The following is a 19,289-nucleotide window of genomic DNA, read 5'->3' as shown; positions in this document are numbered from 1 at the left end:
TATTCTACGTTAATTTCTTCTAATTCTACGAAAATATCTTATTCTACGTTGTGACAGAGATGGGTCACAATCTAGTGGTCTGCTATTTCTCCTAAGACCAAATTCTGAGTTCAGAGCATATCCATAGACCATGATCACAAGAGACAGAAAGGGAAAAAAGAAAAAATCGACTACTCTTCTCACAACTATGTCTTAAATTACTTAGACTGTGTGGCTCCCCTTGGAGTGGTTGCCATGCAGAAGGAAGAGAAATGAGAGAGGGAAGGAGACAGGGTAGGGGTAAGAGAAAGAGAATATGGCAGAGGTGGGGGAGGGAGAGAGAAAGAGACAGAGAGAGACAGAGAGACAGAGAGAGACAGAGAGAGAAAGAAACATGGTGGGGGAGGGGTGGGAGAAGAGTGAGAGACAAACTATTTTCCAGTAGAGAAAAGGCCCCAGACATACTAACTTGGAAGCAAGGAGCAAGGAACAGAAGAGCCAAACTTATGTACTAAACTTTTGGTGAGAGCTCTATCCACCATATCCTAGGATTTCATTGAGAGGCCCTCCAAAACTAGGTGTCCACATCTTTTTTATTATTACAGACACAACTCAACTGCTTCAGCCACCAGTATTTTCCAGTGACTCATCTTCTTTAAGCTGACAAGAGATTCAACGAAAGCATGACATGGCCCCCAACATCCCAGAAAGGAGTCAAAGATGCCCTCCAACTTGTGGCCAGTCCTTGATTGCCTCATTAGACTTTTCAGCGGCCATAGTGGTGGGAGGTTAACCAAGCCATGCTGACTCAATTTCTCAGTCCAGATTAGAAATCTGGATTTAGTACTCTTTTTGAGCTTGTCTGTGTGTCTAATTCATTGCTATTTACTCAGCCTTTGCAAGTAGGAGACAGCCTGGCAAGAAATCCCTCTGGACATGGTTTCATGGTGTTTCCCCTTCTCTTTTAGTCAGATTTCTGTCTTATCAGTGCAGAAAATCTGGAAGTTTAAGAGAATAAGATGCACAGCCATCTCAGATTCAGGTGAAGCTGACCAAAGAAGGATTTAAAAATTATTAAATAAATAAATATATAAATAAATAGGGCGCCTAGGTGGCTCAGTTGGTAAAGCGTCTGACTCTTGATTTTGGCTCAGGTCATGATCTCACGGTTCGTGAGATGGAGCCCCTGGGGCTCTGTGCTGACAGTGAGGAGCCTGGGCATTCTCTCCCTCCCTCTCTCTCTGCCCCTCCTCTGCTCGCCTCTCTCTCTCAAAATAAATAAATGAAATAAAATTATAAAAAATAAAAATAAATAAATAAAATTGGTAAGATGTAGGCCTTTGAAAATAAAGGCAAACCTCACTAAAATGGAATCAGGAGGCCAGACATGGGTGAAGTTATCACTCAAATGTTAATTATGGAAAGAATTATCAGTTACAGATCCTAACAGAAGTGTCAATTACAAACCCCAATAGCAGTATCTACTGGAAAGAATCATCAGTTATAGGCCCCAACAGGGCAGATTGTATCTCCTACAAGAAACTGACTGCCTCTGCAACTCAGCCAGTGAGAAACAGGGTCATCACCCTGAACTCTTGCTTCTCTTCAATGGACTTTTGTTCAAACTTACTCCTCCCAGCTTCCTCCTTCTTTTCAAAAAATAAATAATAACATTCCTGTCTGTTTTTGGACTTTGCTTATGCTTTTGCCATAGCTTGCATGTCCCAAATTGCAATTCTGTTACTAGAAGAAACCCATTTTTGCTGGTAAAATAACTGACAGTTTTATTTTTAAGGTTAACAGACCCTAATAATCTCTGTTTAGCCCAGTTCCTTAGGTATGCACCCCCAAAAGAAAGACTTCATACCACTTTGTCCAGCCCAGAAACACTGAATTGCACTTCCCCTTGGTGAGTAAGATGCAAAGTTCCCACGGAGCCTTAGGTGATGAATACAGGAGGGATAAAATGTTGAGCTCCCCTAGAGAATCAACAATATTAGTAGTTGTTTCTGGGTGGCAGGATTATGGGTAACTTTTTTTATTGTACTGTATTCTTCAAGCTTCCTGTTTGTTTTAAATTAAATTTAAAAAAATCAAGAGCAGAGAAGAGCCCGAGGGGGGCTAGAGTGAAGACAGTAAAACACATACCTGATGTCCCATCTGCCATCCAACTGTGGGCTGTTCCAGCTTCCTTAGACAAGATGTTCAGATCCTTTTGGCCTTTCAAAAGTTACCAAAGACATTTATATTTGGAATTGATGATAACAGCCACTGACATACAGCTGGGTGAAGAAATGCCTGCAAACCATGTGATGCTGGGAATACAAAAGTTCATTCCATGAGTGGACATGCCTTGTGGCTGCGGTGATGGAGGCACTCTCTTGCTTAGATCATTTTCTCTGCTCTTACCACTGTGGAAGAGGGTTATTCCCACTCAGAATGAATTGGTGGTGTAAAAAGGGAGTCAGTGACCTGGGTATATTCACAGGCAGATGAAAGCAGGACTTGACAGCTAGCCTTGGAAAATGAATGGCAGAAAGTGAATCACTGGTGGAGCCAAACTCCAGTTGCCTGCAGGTGAATAGTTTTACCCTTGGCGGGGAGGACAGCAATTCTTTATTTGAAATAGCATGAGTAATGTAAGGATGAACACTGGTGCTGAGAACCTTAGGACTTGAGCCAGAATAAGCCTGAGAGGATCTGTTATCATAGAAAAACAAAGGCAAAGGCACGTATTATAAAGGAATAGGGATGCCGGGGTGGCTCAGTCGGGTAATTACTTTGGCTCACGTCATGATCTCGTGGTTTATGGGTTCGAGCCCTGCATTGGGCTCTGTGCCGACAGCTCAGAGCCTGGTGCCTGCTTCAGATTCTGTGCCTCCCCCCGTTTCCCCCCCCCCCCCCCCCCGCCTCTCCCCTACTTGCTTGCAGTCTCTCTCTCTCTGTCATAAATAAATAAATAAACATTTAAAAAAAGGAATAACATCCTGCACTCTCTAAAACTACAGAATTAAAAACTCCACACATAATTTCCAGCACCACCTGATTTTTCAGTTGTCCTTAATGCTATCTCTGTCACTACAGGTATTCAAGGTATTCTGCCACTATACATCTGTATACACTCCATAAGCACACACCACTCTCCTTTACTTTTCATGACTGGGACACTCATATCTTTCTTTTGGGGCCAAAGACTCCTACCATCTCAGTCATCTGAGATGATAGACGGACAGAAGTTCAGAGACAGCAGTGCCCTGTTCAAAATTATAGTTGACATGCCAGAAAACCACAATGGGCACAAGGGATCTTTTTCTGGGTGATGGAAATATTCTAAAAATGGATTCTAGTGATCATTGCACAACTCTATAAATCTATAAATCTACTAAAGTTTAGTAGATTTTAGTGTACCCATTGTACACTTAGAATGGGTAGAGTTTATGATATGTAAGTTATACTTCCATAAAACTCTTGAAAACAAAAATAATATGAAAAGAAGAAAAAAGAAATGTCTTCAAACAGGACCTAGCTAAAAGAACATGAGAATGTCCTCTAATAACTTAAACCACAGAAATGAGCTTAGTATAAAGTTCTTCAATCATTAAACCTAACTGATATTCACTCATCTTTTCATTTATGTCAACATTTAGTGGGCAGCTACTAGTGTCAAGTGCTGAGAGAGATAAATACTACAGATCCTTCCCTAGGAAACTCACAGTTTAGTAGGGGGCATGATGTAAAAATAAATAATTTTAATGCAACATAATAAAATGCAAAATTGAAAGTATATAAAATAGGTGACAGTTTTGAATCCTGCCTGTAATGTTCAAGGTAGAGACAGAATTGTAACAAAATGTGTTCATAATCCTTAAATATAATATATGATAAAGGATTTACCACACATCTTTGAAAAATCTAATTGTTTTTTCAATTTAATGGAAAGGTTCTTAAGAAAAAAATTAAGTCCCCAGACATGATTAGACACTTCTCCAAGGAAGACATCCAGATGGCCAACTGACAGATGAAAAAATGCTCCACATCACTCATCATCAGGGAAATACAAATCAAAACCACCATGAGATAGCACCTTACACCTGTCAGAATGGCTAACATCAACAACTCAGGCAACAACAGATGTTGGCAAGGATGAGGTGAAGGAGGATCTCTTTTGCATTGTTGGTGGCAATGCAAGCTGGTGCAGCCACTCTGGAAAACAGTATGGAGGTTCCTCAAAAAATTAAAAATAGAACTACCCTACGACCCAGCAATTGCACTACTAGGCATTTATCCATGGGATACAGGTGTGCTGTTTCGAAGGGACACATGCACCCCAATGTTTATAGCAGCACTATCAACAATAGCCAAAGTATGGAAAGAGCCCAAACGTCCATCAATGGATGAATGGATAAAGAAGATGTGGTATATATACAATGGAGTATTACTCGGCAATCAAAAAGAATGAAGTCTTGCCATTTGCAACTATGTGGATGGAACTGGAGGGTATTGTGCTAAGTGAAATTAGTCAGAGAAAGACAAAAGTCATATGACTTCACTCATATGAGGACTTTAAGAGACAAAACAGATGAACATAAGGGAAGGGAAACAAAAATAATATAAAAACAGGGAGGGGGACAAAACATAAGAGACTTATAAATATGGAGAACAAACTGAGGGTTGCTGGAGGGATTGTGGGAGGGGGGATGGGCTAAATGGGTAAGGGGCATTAAGGAATCTACTCCTGAAATCATTGTTTCACTATATGCTAACTAATTTGGATGTAAATTTTAAAAAAGAAAAAAGAAAAAAAGAAAAAAATTAAGTCCTCAACCATAAGTTAAATTCTGGATCATTTAAGTAGTTAAAAAAGTGTTAAACCCCTTTTAAATTCTGGATCATTTAAGTAGTTAAAAAAGTGTTAAACCCCTTTTTAAAAAAGTCAGTTAAAAATAGGTAAATACTTATCTGGACTCTGAATAGGGAAGAACTTTGCTTCAAATGAATGGATGAAATTAGACCCATAAGATTCACTATGAAAAAAATGAGATTTTTCTAAATGTTAGGAGATCATAAATAAAATGAAATGAAAATGGAAAGCTAGGAAAATGCATTTGTAGCAATGGAGTAATTCTCCTTTCTAGAAATTTATTTTACAGAAATTATCTGGAGTGTAGACGCTTTGGACATTGACTCAAGATAATTTTTCATAGCAAAAACTTAGATTTCATTTAAAATCCACCAGAGGGAAAAAAATCCACCAGAGGTGTATTTTTTAAAGTGGAATATTATATAACCACTAATACCTTATAATGATGTTTATGAGTCATTTAAATATGCATTGTAACATGTTGAGTGAAACACACCCATTATACCATCCCGTGTGTAACAGAAAAGACTGAGAAATATCCACCTGTAATGAAAGGTTTTAGATTAAGATGGTGTATTAAATGTATTCCTGTTCTATTGATTCCTTAGTCTAAAGAAGTTTTCTAAACGTGAAGGAGCTGTAAAGTGAAAATGGAATCAGCAGGGGAAATCTCTCATGTTTTTCTACTAGAGAACAATTACCCTGGACACATTAATTAGTTATCCTGTCTCCGCCTTGGGTCCTAGGGAGGCATTTAAATGAACCCCACTTGGAAGCACCTCTCTTATCACGGCCGCACAGGAGAGGAAGTTTCCTTTAGAAGATAATTGAAAGATGGTGTTCAGTGATTTTCCCAGGAATCTGGGACAAGAGTCTGGGCCTGCAGGGGGCCACAGGTACTGCCACACTCCCCAGGCCATAAACACCCAGCAGTGCCCCACCTTCTGCAGAAATATCTAGGTGAGGCTTTGGTTGGGCAGCATGGGGGCAGCGTGCTAGTGTTGATACTCAAGGACCCCGAGTCTGGATTTGGGAACTTCCCTCCTCCACACGGCCACGTGTTCCCACCATCTTCCTGTTTGTAGGCTGTCTTCTCTCGGTGCCTCAGACTTGCTCAGAGCTCAGGTCCTTTCTACTGGGAAATAAAATGTTTCTCCTCAATGGAAAAAAATATTTTATTTTTTTTAATGTTTATTTCTGAGAGAGAGAGAGAGAGACAGAGCATGAGCAGGGGAGGGGCAGAGAGAGAGGGAGACACAGCTCTGAGCTGTCAGCACAGAGCCCATTGCGGGGCTCAAATTCATGAACCCATTAACGGAGAGATCATGACCTGAGCCAAAGTCAGTTGCTTAACTGACTGAACCACCCAGGTGCCCCTCAATGGAAAATTTTGACAGAAACAAAAAGATGAGGTGAAGGAATATCTTGCATGTAGGAACTCACTGTTGCATGGAGAGTTTGGTGTGATTTCTTTGACTACTTCATATCCCCCCTACCGGTATCATGCTTTGAAAAGGTTGTGTTGATCAAAAGCTGAATTTATAAAGTCATAATTAATTTATTTACTATAATTAAAACAATGTTTTACTTTCATTAACTTAGCAGCATGCTCAGGAGCAAGAGATTTGGGAGTTTAGCAGACCTGGTCCAAAATCTCAGCACTGCCACTCACCAGCTGCTTGACCTTGGACAATTTATTTAGTCTCCCTGTGCCTCAGTTTCCCCATATGTATAGTAAGGAAAACAATGCCCACAGAGTTGTGTAAGAATAAATGAAGTGTATGTGAATCATTGAGAACTGGGCCTGGCCCAAACTAAGCAATCCCTATGCAGCAATGATTTAACTTAAAATGGGTAAACTAATAGCACACTGAATTAGTAGAATTCTAACCCAAAGAAAGAATTGACATTTTAATGAACCTATATTGTTCTTATCCTGTATAAAGTCCATCCTTATTTACTATTCGGAACATTGGGGAATAGCTGTGCATTCCTATTTTCCAAGATCCCATAGCATTTCTGGAATATGTGGAAATAACTGATGTGAGAAGTGGCTTCCTACCTTCTTAACCATCCTTTTAATTCTTGCCACTTCAGAACCCCTGCTTGGTATTCTGGTTGGAAAATTACATCACATTTCTAATTTGACAATGTTAGCCACTCCTCTCTATGCACTTAACACACTAAGGACACTGATCACTTTGTGATCAATCACCGTTTCTGAAGACCCCTGCTTAGCAAGATCAACTTTCTTGTGTCTTAAGCAACCATTTGTTATCTCTAATTTCTTCTAATGGTTTGGAACAGGAAAAAGAATCAAAGAAAGTGATGGTGTTTTGATCACATTTATTTCTACTCTGAGATAAAATCTTTAAGAGAAATTTTTAAAAAGTAGTTTTAATTATGATGGACAGTAATAACAAGAACCCATAACCTCAATTATAAATGATAGTAACATATAATAACTCTTCCCATGGTTCTTTAAATCACACTACAAGGCCTAATTGGAAAATGAAATGGCTTAGTCAATTAAAATTTAGTCTACAAAGATACCAAGTACTTAGTTTGCTTGATTTGTTTTTCCTGAGTAGACCAGTTGTCTTGTTAGAAAAATGGCTTTACAGTTATAAAATGTTTTTGCCAACTCTATGTTGGCATAGGGTCCGAATGTTTTCTGCCTTTGGAAAATGCTGATAAATTTTTATTGGAAACATTTGATTCTGGGTAGGTGCCTAGAGAGACAAGGCTTCTAAACTCATTCAATGATAATAGAAGCAAGTGTACAAATGAAATATTTTAGGGGTGCCTGAGTGGCTCAGTTGGTTAAGCATCTGACTTTGGCTCAGGTCCTGATCTCAAGGTTCATGAGTTCGAGCCCCAAGTTAGGTTCTGTGCTGACAGCTGTGAGTTCGAGCCCCACGTTGGGCTCTGTGCTGACAGCTCAGAGCCTGGAGCCTGCTTCAGATTCTGTGTCTCCCTCTCTCTCTCTGCCCCTCCCCCACTCATGCTGTGTCTTTCACTCTTAAAAATAAAACAAACAGTGAAGGGGCGCCTGGGTGGCAGTGTTGGTTAAACGTCCAATTTCTGCACAGGTCATAACATCATGGTTCATAAGTTGGAGCTCCACATTGGGCTCTGTGCTGACAGCTGTGAGTTTGAGCCCTGTGTCAGGCTCTGTGCTGATGGCTCAGAGCCTGGAGCTACTTCAGATTCTGTCTCCCTCTCTCTCTGCCCCTCCCACGTTCACACTCTGTCTCTCTGTCTGTCTCTTTCTCAAAAATAAACATTAAAAAATTTTTTTAATTTAAAAAATAAAATAAAAATAAACACGAAAAAATTTTTAAAAAGAAATGAAACATTAATTATTTTCTAATTTTAGAGAGAGTGAGAGTGCATGTGCAAGTGCAAGTGGGGAGAGAGACTGAGGGAGAGAGAGAGAGAGAGACTGAGAGAGAGAACCCTAAACATGATCCAGGCTCAGCATGGAACCTGATTTGGGACTCAATCCCATGACCCTGGGATCATGACCTGACCCTAAATCAAGAGTCGGACGTTCAACCAACTAAGCCACCTGGGAACTCCATGAAATATTTGTTTTTATACTCAAAAAAGATAATGTCCAATTCAAAATATGCTTATTATTAAGCATATTTTGTGAGTTGAAAATGTATATTAATCATTATATAATAAATAGAAAAATTCAGCCACACCTATTTCTATGTGTTCAGTTTCATTGTCTAGGGATCAATATTCATGGCTAGAGAGCAGAGAGCTTGGCCAAGGGTATTCAAAAATGTCTCTGGCTTTCAGGAAATTAAAACCTAGCTGGGGAAATCACTGTCTATTATTTTCATGTCATAAGAACAACATAAGATAAAATTCTCTGGGTTTTAATATAAATTGAGTCACAGACATGAGGTAAATAATGGAACATGTACTGAAAGCCTTTATGTCCCAGGTAATTTCATAATAATATTAATATCCATCAGAGAGCAACTTTCCACTCTGTGCCAGGAATTGTGTAAGGTGCCTTATGTGCATAATGCCATGCTACCCCTCACTGTGACCCTACAGACAGCTGTTATATCCCCAATTTATGACTGAAGAAGTTGAGGTTCAGAAAGATTAAAGCAACTTGGTCAAGGTCACACAATAAGTGCTGTTGACCCAAGACTAACATTCATGTTCTTCCTCCTCTTCCAAGTCTATTTTGAGATTCATATTCATTGCAGATCATACTTAGAACCCCTTTTTGAGAAGGTCTTTCTCAGTTTACTAAGAGTTCTTGATAACGGGTGACATCTCTCAATGAGCATGTACATTCTTGATGTTAGCTTGTGACTGAGAATAAAGCTGAAAGTGTAATTAACATCTTTTAATAACTAAGACAACCACATGGAATATTGAAGTTATGTTTTTAAGTGAATTATTGTGAAATAACTATAGGAAACACCTTTTTCAAATTTACAATACAGCACAGTGAAAAACAAAATGAGAAAATTACTAGCATTGTGATGTAGGAAACTGAGACTTGGAGTTAAGTAGCTATCAATTTGGTAAGAATTCACATCTTTACCATATTGAATCTGCAGATCTGTGGACATGATGGATCTCTCCATTTATTTAGACTTTTTTGATTTTTAAAAAGTCATTTGGGGGCACCTGGGTGGCTCAGTCAGTTGAACATCTGACTTCGGCTCAGGTCATGACCTTGCAGTTCGTGGGTTTGAGCCCTGCGTCGGGCTCTGTGCTAACAGCTTAGAGCCTGGAGCCTGCTTAGGATTCCCTGTCTCCCCTCCCCACCTCTCTCTCTGCCCCTCCTCTTCTCATTCTCTGTCTCTCTCATTCTCAAAAATAAATAAACATTTGAATTTTTAGGAATTATATTTATGATATTCAGCATAAATCAAAAATTTGTTTGATTTACACCTAAGTATTTAATTATTTTTGGAGCTACTGTAAATACTGTTTATTTGTAACTTAGATTTCCTCATGTCTGCTAGTATATAGAAATAGAATTTGTATTTGTATTTTGATCTTATAGCCTGTAAACCTAATGCATGCACATTTTAGGAGCTTTTTTAAAATAGACTCTTTAGGATTTTCTACATACAATCATGTCACACTAAAATAAGGACAGTTTTATTTTGATCTGTATGCCTTTTGTTTCCTTGCTTTACCTTACTACATTTGCTAGAACTTCAAGAGTCATGTTGAGCACAAGTGGTGAGAGCAGTATAATTGTCTCTTTCCTGATCTCAAGGGAAAACATTCAGTTTTTCATCATTAAGTAAATGGTAGTTGTAGCTTTTTGATAGATACTTTTTATTAACTTGGATAAACTCCTCCCATTCCTATTACTCTGAGGTTTTTTTTAATCATGAGTGGATATTGACTTTTGTTAAATGCTTTTTATGTATCAGTTGGTATAGTCATTTGATATTCCTTCTTTAACCTGTTAATGTGGTGGATTGCATTGATGGAATTTTGAATATTGAACCAGTCTCACATCCGTAGAATAACCCCACTTAATCATGGTATATAATTCTTTTTTATATATTGCTGAATTATACTTGCTAATATTTTGTGAGAGATTATTGGGTCTGTCTTAATAAAGGATGATGTCAGCTTCCTCTCTCTTCCTCTCTTCTTTTGTACTGTCTTTGTGTGCTTTTGGTATCAGGATAATATTAGTTTTATAAAATGAATTGGGAAGTGTTCTATCCTCTCCTGTTTTCCGGAAGAGATTGTACAGAATTGGTGTTCTTTTTTAAACATTTGGTAGAATTCTCCAGCGAAACCATCTTGGGTTTAGAGAGTTTATTTTGGGTTATTTTAAAATTACAAATTCAATTTTCTTAATTATTACAGGGATGGGAAGATTATCTATTTCTTGTTGGGTGTATTGTGGTAGTGTGTGTTTTTTGAGGTGGTTCATTTAGCATGTAAATATACATGTGTTGACTTTTTCATAATGTTCTTGAACATCCTTTTGGTGTCTGCTGCTCTTATTATTTATTTCCTTCTGCTTGCTTGAGTTTATTTTGCTTTTTTTTTTCTGTATATCTTGACTTGGAGCTGAATTTGTTGATTTGAGATTTTTCCACTTTTCTAATGTAAGCATTTCGTGCTCTCCATATGGTTTCCACTGACACCATGGTGGTGTGACCTTTGTTACTGGCCAGTATGTATGGAAGTACTGGTTCCCTACTTTGACTTCTCAGACATCATCTCAGCAAGGATGTTGGGTGCTATGTTATAACCGTATGTGTGTGGAAGTCTGCACCCCCATTGGCCTTTGCTGCCTTGAGTACAGATGAGGCCACACAGTGATGCCTATGGCTAGAGTTGAGTGTTTATTATGTAAATGTTTTATGACTGCTAGACTTTCCCTTTCCTGGCCTTTTGGCTAGAAAACTTGCTATTTTCTCTGTGCCTGTTGGTATTTCCATGTTGCTGGCTTCTCCAACTCTAGGCCTGGAATATATGAGTAAAAAAGAAAACCAGGGAATTCATTACTGTGTCATTCCCTGAGCCTCAGGGTCCCTTGCTGGTCTGCCTTCTTCTCTCCATCTTACAGAGTCATTTTATGTTCCTATACATATCCTGACTAGGTTTCCAGTTACACACAGTGGGAGGAAAAGAGATAAGTATGTTTAGTTCATCATCCTTTTTTTTTGTTTGTTTTTTTTGGGGGGGGTTATGGGTTTTTTTAATTTTAATTTTATTTTTTATTTTTTAAAATTTACATCCAAATTAGTTAAAATATAGTGCAACAATGATTTCATGAATACATTCCTTAATGCCCCTTACCCATTTAGCCCATCCCCCCTCCCACAACCACTCCAGAAACCCTCAGTTTGTTCTCCATATTTATGAGTCTTCTGTTTTGTCCCCCTCCCTGTTTTTTATTTTTGTTTCCCTTCCCTTATGTTCATCTGTTTTGTCTCTTAAAGTCCTCATATGAGTGAAATCATATGACTTGTGTCTTTCTCTGACTGACTAATTTCACTTAGCATAATACCCTCCAGTTCCATCCACATAGTTGCAAATGGCAAGATTTCATTCTTTTTGATTGCCGAGTAATACTCCATTATATATATATATATATATATATATATATATATATATATACATACACACCACGTTTTCTGTGGTATATATATATACCACATCTTCTTTATCCATTCATCCATCAATGGACACTTGGGCTCTTTCCATACTTTGGCTATTGTTGATAGTGCTGCTATAAACATGGGGGTGTATGTGTCCCTTCGAAACAGCACACCTGTATCCCATGGATAAATGCCTAGTAGTGCAATTGCTGGGTCATAGGGTAGTTCTATTTTTAGTTTTTTGAGGAACCTCCATACTGTTTTCCAGAGTGGCTGCACCAGCCTGCATTGCCACCAACAATGCAAAAGAGATCCTCCTTCACTGCATCCTCGCCAACATCTGTTGTTGCCTGAGTTGTTGATGTTAGCCATTCTGACAGGTGTAAGGTGGTATCTCATGGTGGTTTTGATTTGTATTTCCCTGATGATGAGTGATGTGGAGCATTTTTTCATCTGTCAGTTGGCCATCTGGATGTCTTCTTTGGAGAAGTGTCTATTCATGTCTTTTGCCCATTTCTTCACTGGATGATTTGTTTTTTGGGTGTTGAGTTTGATAAATTATTTATAGATTTGGATACTAACCCTTTATCTGATATGTCATTTGCAAATATCTTCTCCCATTCTGTCAGTTGCCTTTTAGTTTTGTTGATTGTTTCCTTCGCTGTGCAGAAGCTTTTTATTTTGATGAGGTCCCAGTAGTTCATTTCTGCTTTTGTTTCCCTTGCCTCTGGAGACGTGTTGAGTAAGAAGTGGCTGGGGCCAAGATCAAAGAGGTTTTTGCCTGCTTTCTCCTTGAGGATTTTGATGGCTTCCTGTCTTACATTGAGGTCTTTCACCCATTTTGAGTTTATTTTTGTGTATGGTGTAAGAAAGTGGTCCAGGTTCATTCTTCTGCATGTCTCTGTCCAGTTTTCCCAGCACCACTTGCTGAAGAGACTATCTTTATTCCATTGGATATTCTTTCCTGCTTTGTCAAAAATTAGTTGGCCATACGTTTGTGGGGCCATTTCTGGGTTTTTTATTCTGTTACATTGATCTGAGTGTCTGTTCTTGTGCCAGTACCATACTGCCTTGATGGTTACAGCTTTGTAGTATAGCTTGAAGTCTGGGATTGTGATGCCTCCTGCTTTGGTTTCCTTTTTCAAGATTGCTTTGGCTATTTGGGGTCTTATCTGGTTCCTTACAAATTTTAGGATTATTTCTTCTAGCTATGTGAAGAATGCTGGTGTTATTTTGATAAGGATTGCATTGAATACGTAGATTGCTTTGGGTAGTATCAACATTTTAACAATATTTGTTCTTCCTATCTAGGGGCATAGAATCTTTTTCCATTTTTTTGTGTCTTCTTCAATTTCTTTCATAAGCTTTCTATAGTTTTCAGTGTATAGATTTTTCACCTTTTTGGCTAGATTTATTTCTAGGTATTTCATGTTTATTTTTTGTGCAACTATAAATGGGATCGATTCCTTGATTTCTCTTTCTGTTGCTTCATTGTTGGTGTATAAGAATGCAACCGATTTCTGCGCATTGATTTTATATCCTGTAACTTTGCTGAATTCATGAATCAATTCTAGCAGTTTTTTGGTGGAGTCTTTAGGGTTTTCCATATAGAGTGCCATGTCATCGGCTAAGAGTGAAAGTGTGACCTCCCCTGGTCGATTTGGATGCCTTTTATTTCTTTGTGTTGTCTGATTGCAGAAGCTAGGACTTCCAATACTATGTTGAATAAGTGTGGTGAGAGTGGACATCCCTGTCTTGTTCCTGACCTTAGGGGGATATCTCTCAGTTTTTCCCCATTGAGGATGATATTAGCATTGGGTCGTTCACATATGGCTTTTATGATCTCAAGGTATGTTCCTTCTATCCCTACTTTCTTGAGGGTTTTTGTAAAGAAAGGATGCTGCATTTTGTCAAATGCTTTCTCTGCATCTATTGAGAGGATCATGTGGTTCTTGTCCTTTCTTTTATTGATGTGATGAATCACGTTAATTGTTTTGTGGGTATTGAACCAGACCTGCATCCCAGGTATAAATCCCACTTGGTCATGGTGAATAATTTTTTGAATATTGTTAGATCTGGTTGGCTAATATCTTGTTGAGGATTTTTGCATCCATGTTTATCAGGGAAACTGGTCTATAGTTCTCCTTTTTCATGGGGTCTCTGTCTGGTTTTAGAATCAGGGTAATGCTGGCTTCATAGAAAGAGTTTGAAAGTTTTCCTTCCATTTCTATTTTTTGGAACAGCTTCAAGAGAATAAGTGCTAACTCTTCCTTAAATGTTTGGTAGAATTCCCCTGGAAAGCCATCTGGCCCTGGACTCTTGTTTTTTGGCAGATTTTTGATTACTAATTCGATTTCCTTACTGGTTATGTGTCTGTTCAAATTTTCTATTTCTTCCTGTTTCAGTTCTGGTAGTGTATATGTTTCTAGGAATTTGTCCATTTCTTCCAGCTTTCTCATTTTATTGGCATATAATTGCTCATAATATTCTCTTATTATTGTTTTTATTTCTGCTGTGTTGGTTGTGATCTCTCCTCTTTCATTCTTGATTTTATTTATTTGGGTCCACTCCTTTTTCTTTTTGATCAAACTGCTAGTGGTTTACCAATTTTGTTAATTCTTTCAAAGAACCAGCTTCTGGTTTCATTGATCTGTTCTACTGTTATTTTTTTGGTTTCGATAACATTAATTTCTGCTCTAATCTTTGTTTTTTCCTGTGTTCTGCTGGTTTTGGGTTTTATTTGCTGTTCTTTTTCCAGCTCCTTAAGGGGTAAGGTTAGGTTGTGTATCTGGGATCTTTCTTCCTTCTTTAGGAAGGCCTGGATTGCTATATACTTTCCTCTTATGACCACCTTTGCTGCGTCCCAGAGGTTTTGGGTTATGGTGTTATCATTTGAATTGACTTCCATATACTTTTTAATTTCCTCTTTAACATCTTGTTTAGCCCATTCATCCTTTAGTAGGATATTCTTTAGTCTCCAAGTATTTGTTACCTTTCCAATTTTTTTCTTCTGGTTGATTTCAAGTTTCATAGCATTGTGGTCTGAAAATATGCACAGTATGATCTTGATCTTTTTGTACTTGCTGAGGGCTGATTTGTGTCCTGGTATGTGGTCTATTGTGGAGAACGTTCCATGTGTCCTGGATAAGAATATATATTCAATTGCTTTAGGATGAGATGTTCTGAATATATCTGTTAATTCCATCTGGTCCAGTGTGTCATTCAAAGCCATTGTTTCCTTGTTGATTTTTTGATTAGATGATCTGTCCATTGCTGTGAGTGGGGTGTTGAAGTCTCCTACTATTAAGGTATTACTATCGATGAGTTCCTTTATGTTTGTGATTAATGGATTTATATATTTGGGTGCTCTCACATTTGGCGCATAAATGTTTACAACTGTTAGGTCTTGGTGGATAGACCCCTTGATTATGATATCATGCCCTTCTGCACCTCTTGACACAGTCTTTATTTTAAAGTCTAGATTGTCTGATATAAGTATGGCTACTCCGTCTTTCTTTTGCTGACCATTAGCTTGATAGATGGTTCTCCATGCCCCTACATTCAATCTGCAGGTGTCTTTAGGTTTAAAGTGGGTCTCTGGTAAACAGCATATAGATGGATGTTGTTTTCTTATCCATTCTGTTACCCTATGTCTTTTGATTGGAGCATTGAGTCCACTGACGTTTAGAGTGAGTACTGAAAGATATGAATTTATTGCCTTATGTTTCTTGTAGAGTTGGAGTTTCTGGTGGTGTTCTCTGGTCCTTTCTAATCTTTGTTGCATTTGGTATAAATATAAATATAAATATAAATATAAATATAAATATAAAAAATTATTTTCATCTTTTCTCCCCTCAGAGAGTTCCCCTTAAAATTTCTTGCAGGGCTGGTTTAGTGGCCACAAGCTCCTTTAATTTTTGTTTGTCTGGGAAACTTTTACTCTCTCCTTCTATTTTGAATGACAGCCTTGCTGGATAAAGAATTCTTGGCTGCATATTTTTCTGATTCAGCACACTGAATATATCCTGCCACTCCTTTCTGGCCTGTCAAGTTACTGTGGATAGGTCTGCTGCAAACCTGATCTGTCTTCCCTTGTAGGTTAGGGATTTTTTTCCCTTGCTGTTTTTATGATTCTCTCCTTGCCTGAGTATTTTGTTAACTTGACTATCATATGCCTTGTTGATGGTTGGTTTTTGTTGAATCTAATGCGGGTCCTCTGTGTTTCCTGGATTTTGATGTCTGTGTCCTTCCCCAGGTTAGGAAAGTTTTCTGCTATGATTTGCTCACATAACCCTTCTACCCCTATTTCTCTTCCTCTTTTGGGACCCCTATGATTCTGATGTTGTTCCTTTTTAATGAGTCACTAATTTCTCTAATTCTTAAATCGTGTTCTTTTGCCTTAATCTCCCTCTTTTTTTCTGCTTTGTTGTTCTCTATAAGTTTGTCCTCTATATCGCTGATTCTCTGTTCTGCCTCATCTATCCTTGCTGCCGCTGTATCCATCCATGATTGCAGCTGAGTTGTAGCATTTTTTATTTCATTCTGGCTATTTTTTACTTCTTTTATGTCTGCAGAAAGGGATTCTAATCTATTTTCGACTCCAGCTAGTATTCTTATTATCGTGATTCTAAATTCTTGTTCAGACATCTTGCTTGTATCTGTGTTGGTTAAATCCCTGGCTGTCGTTTCTTCGTGCTCTTTCTTTTGGGGTGAATTCATTCATTTCATCATTTTGAAGGGAGAAAAGGAGTTAATGAGGTAGAAAAATTAAAATTTAAAAAATTAAAATAAAAAAATATTAAGGTTAAAAAATTAAAAACACACACAAAAATCAAATAAATGATGCTAGATCCTAGGTGTATTTTGTCTGGGTGTTGAAAGTGGCTTGAGAGATTAGAGGGAAAAAAAGAGGGGGAGAAAAAATTTTTTAATTTAAAAAAATTTTTTAAAGAAGGAAATCGTTTGAGAATTTGAAAAATGAATACAGTAAAGTAGACTAAAATGAGATGATGGGAGTAAAATGGAATTTGAAAACTATGCCCAAAAGTAACGAATAAAGTAGAAAAAAATTAAATAAAATTAATAAATATTAAGAATAAATATGAATCTTTTCTTTTTCTGTATTCACGAAAAAGAAAAAAACGAAAAAGAGAAAAAAGATTTAAAAAAGGAAATCATTTGAAAATTTGAAAAAGTGAATACACTGTAGTAGACTAAAATAAAATAATGGAAGTAAATAGAATTTGAAAAAATTTACATAAAAGAAAAAATATAGTAAAAAAAATTTAAGAAAAAAAATTTAATCAAAATTGAAAGTAAAAATGAAGTTTTTCTCTTCCTGCATTCAAGAAAAAGAAACGAAAAAAAAAGAAAGAAAAAAAGAAAGGAAAAGGAAATCGTTTGAAAATTTGAAAAGGTGAATACACTGAAGTAGACTAAAACGATGGAAGTAAAATAGAATTTGAAAAAATCTACACAAAAGTAAAAAATATAGTAATAAAAATTAAAGAAAAATATTTTTAATACAAATTGAAAATAAAAATGAGGTTCTTTTCTTTCTGTATTCAAGAAAAAGAAGTGTATAAGAGAAAAAGAAAGAAAGAAAGAAAATTGAATAGATGGAATTGCTAACAGATTGAAGTAGGACTGAAATTATTTCATTTTCCCCTAGTAGTCAGTCCATGTAGTGCTTTACAGTCCATAAACTAAGCCACCGGTGAGACTTGTGTTCTTCAGAGCCAAGTTGGCCCAGTTGGGCAGGGCTCAGTGTAATGGCTCCGCTCTCCACTAGATGGCACTTCTAGCCTCCTGGGGTGGATTGTTGCGGCGCTCATAGGTGTGTATGTGCATGTGCGGGAGTGGTGAAAATGGTGCCACCCAGCTACCCAATCTGTTCTCCCAGATCAGCAATCGCACACCCGTCCTCTGTCTTCAGCTCTCATCCACTCTCCACTTTTTCACTCTCCATGACCAGGCCCCAGGCAGTACCTCCCTCCCAAATTTTGTCTCAGATGCAGATGTTTTCCCCAGCCCCTTACTTCCAAAGGACTGCGGCTTTGACCCGTTCCACCCCTCTGCGGGAGGGTGCCATGGCCGAATGTCGGCTGCGCCCAGGAACGCCCTCTGGACCATGCTATTGCTGGTGCCCCAAGACTGCAGCCAGGTGCCAGCCCGCCCCCAAAAAAGATGCGCGACAGTGTAGCATCAGTGTTTCAGGGATTATGGAAAATTGCAACACACATCTGGCACCAGGCGTCACCCTTAACGACCTTGTTCCAGCACCAGCGAATGTGGCCGTTTTCTGGGGTCTGCTGGGACCAGGTGGCTTCAACAGTCTCTACCGAATCCTTCCAGCAGTGGAACCGCTTTTCCCCGTGTGCCCCAAGAACCTCCCGGACCCCACTCAGCTCCTGGGGATTTGCCCTTCCCACCAGAGCACCACCAGGTATCAAGCTGTGGAGTTGCAGACTGCACTCCCCTTGTTTACAGTCTTAATGGAATTTAAGCGCTCTCCTTTCTCCTCTCTCCCTTTTTAGTTTAGTCACTGCAGCTGTTTCTAATTTTCCACTTTCTCTCCAGCTGCTTTTGGGGAGGGGTGCTTTTCCTGTATTCTCCCCCTCCCCCCAGTCTCTGTCCTCTCTCCACTCACAAAAGCACCTCCCTTCCTGCACCTTCTCACTCCCCAAATTCACTTCTCCACACCACATACCTGCTGAATTCTGTGGTTCAGTTTGTGCAGATTGTTGTGTTAATCCTCCAGTCAGTTTTCTAGGTGTGTAGGATGGTTTAGTGTTGGTCTGGCTGTATCTCATGGACGCGAGACACACAAAAAACTTCCATGCCATTCTGCCATCTTGGATCCTCCTAGTTCATCTTCTTGAAGCCAAAGCCCTTCCTTAAATTTTAACTGACTGGTTTTCATTTTGTCTTTCTAGAGGCGTTTGAAGGGATGTTCAATACGATGAAAAATAAGAGACATAAAATGATTTAGCTTTCTCATGCATTTAAGTAAAACCTCATATGTTTTATGCATAAAAGTCTAATTCAGTGATAACAGAATAAAATTATTCAGTCCTTTCAATAATCTTAAGAAACAACTTCTCTTGATTCAGCTGCTCTGTCTGCCACAGCCTCATGTCTCAGCTCCCTTTCTAGTAACAGTTCTTTAGAAGAGCATCTATACTACTACCAACTCTCTCCTGTCTCGCTTGAAACGCTCTTCATCAGGCTGTTAGCCCATGACTTCATGAAAACTGCATCTGTTTGTCAAGATGCCCAGTTATGTCCCTACTGCAAAGTCTAGTAATCAACTCTTGTTTCATGGGTCACCAGCC

The sequence above is a fragment of the Panthera tigris genome, chromosome D1 (genome assembly GCF_018350195.1).
Source record: "Panthera tigris isolate Pti1 chromosome D1, P.tigris_Pti1_mat1.1, whole genome shotgun sequence".
Classification (NCBI taxonomy): Eukaryota; Metazoa; Chordata; class Mammalia; order Carnivora; family Felidae; genus Panthera; species Panthera tigris.
The sequence above is the reverse complement of the archived record's forward strand: the minus strand, read 5'-3'. Positions refer to the sequence as shown.